We start from the raw sequence: 1655 nt of genomic DNA, 5'->3' as shown, positions 1-1655 counted from the left end.
AATTTCCCTTAATCACATGAGAGAACTATGGAAAATTATCACCTTTAACCGATAGACCAGGAACCTCACCAGCAAGGCTTCCAGCCTTTGTAGGACAAAAGGTCCCCATTAGAAAAGCTCTAGTGCAATAATCTTTGTAGGTTGACACTTTAGCTGACAGGGAAGATGGGGTGACATTAAGTGATCCATGCATTTGTGGAACCTCTTGAAGAGACGGTCTTCTTCAGATTCCTTTTAGGATTCACTGCATCTTGCACTAGTTGGTAGACTTCCAGTTTCTTCCTTTGTGTCATCAACATTTTCATCCCCTGTTATTTCAATCTCCAATAGATCTGTTCCAACATAAGTAAGACAATCATGCATGTTGTCCCCATCTGAAATGTCTTCATCTTCAGAAAGAACTTGTCTTCTCTTGGAAGGATGTCTTAGTGGGTCTCATCTGATGAAACAGAACTACAAGCCTCATCCAATATCCCTGCAACTGCTATATCTTCAACTGCTGTTGAATCCTGTGGCAAGGCATAGTTTAAACTTCGACACTAACCATCTCACTGCTTGACTCAGCTGTCTCCAATGTACTTGGTTTTCAAAGGACCTTTGTCCCAGCTTTTGGTACATTGAACTTTTTCCGTCTTTTTTAGGGCTTTGACTTGTAAAAACAGAGGTTTCCCAAAGACAGGAGTGCGAAAAAAGTTGGCATTTTGTTGTCATTTGTCTGATACTCAGTCTGAAAGTTGGACCAAATGTCGCCCTTGGCAATTTTGTTTTTTCCTCTCCCTCGCAGTAGCATTTCTCCATCCACGTCTGAACCACCATCACATCCAGTGTTCTCAGCTCATTTTTTGCGGACCTTGCGTAAGGTAGTGTATTTGACTGGTACAAAGTGTTGATAGCCATAAAAGCGAGCCCCTTTTTACAAATGTGTCACGTTGTGATAACCTACATTTACAATTAAAAACTTTCAGTTCAGGTATTTACTAAGGTCTAAAATGTTCAAGCATGTTTGTTTGCTTCAAAGACTTGTGGCTTGATCGCATTGCGAAGTCCATCATTTGTCTTAGCTGCATTAACTGCACAGGGTCAACATCGTTCTGTGATTCCATCCACGACAAGCATTTTCTCTAAACATTGCGCTGCCTCTTTAGTTGATACAAGTTTCTCATCCTTGCCCTCATCTTCCTCATCGCTACATACACTTGCACTTTCTGTCGAGTCTCCGACAACGGTGGCTAAAATCTCTTCATCAGACATTTGCGGTGAAGTCAGGAGCTCGTTTTGCAGATTAAGCCAGTCTTCCACATCGCGAGCATTAGGCATTTCCTCATTGTCAAGTTGCTGTACATGTTCCAACATTTTGACCATGGACTCGCTGTTGTCCAAATGAATTCTCAGTTTATCGTAAGCCTTGCAAGTAGATTCCAGGCTTCTAAGTACCAAGCATCCAAAAGCATATGAAGCGCATCTTTCACAGTATGAAGCTTTACAATGTCCTTAATGCTTTGAGTTTGATCAATGTCTCAAGGGCAAATTACTTTCCGAAGAAGTTTTCTCTTGTATCAACTCTTCATCGCTTGCAGGACTCCTTGATCCGTTGGCTGAATCAGGGAGGTCGTGTTCAGAGGAAGAAACAGGCAGGTTACAGAACCATCACGGCT

General features: G+C 42.0%; 1 pseudogene; it reads right to left on the bottom strand.

Moving 5' to 3' along the window:
• Positions 1 to 756: 756 nt before the first annotated feature.
• LOC149099614 (uncharacterized) lies at positions 757 to 1451 on the bottom strand (annotated as a pseudogene).
• Between the last annotated feature and the right edge of the window lie 204 nt (positions 1452 to 1655).

This window comes from Orbicella faveolata, unplaced genomic scaffold (assembly GCF_042242905.1).
Source record: "Orbicella faveolata isolate gen_17 unplaced genomic scaffold, um_ofav_v1 contig_46, whole genome shotgun sequence".
NCBI classification, from domain to species: domain Eukaryota; kingdom Metazoa; phylum Cnidaria; class Anthozoa; order Scleractinia; family Merulinidae; genus Orbicella; species Orbicella faveolata.
Note: the sequence above shows the minus strand (reverse complement) of the source record. Positions and strands in the feature narration are given on the sequence as shown.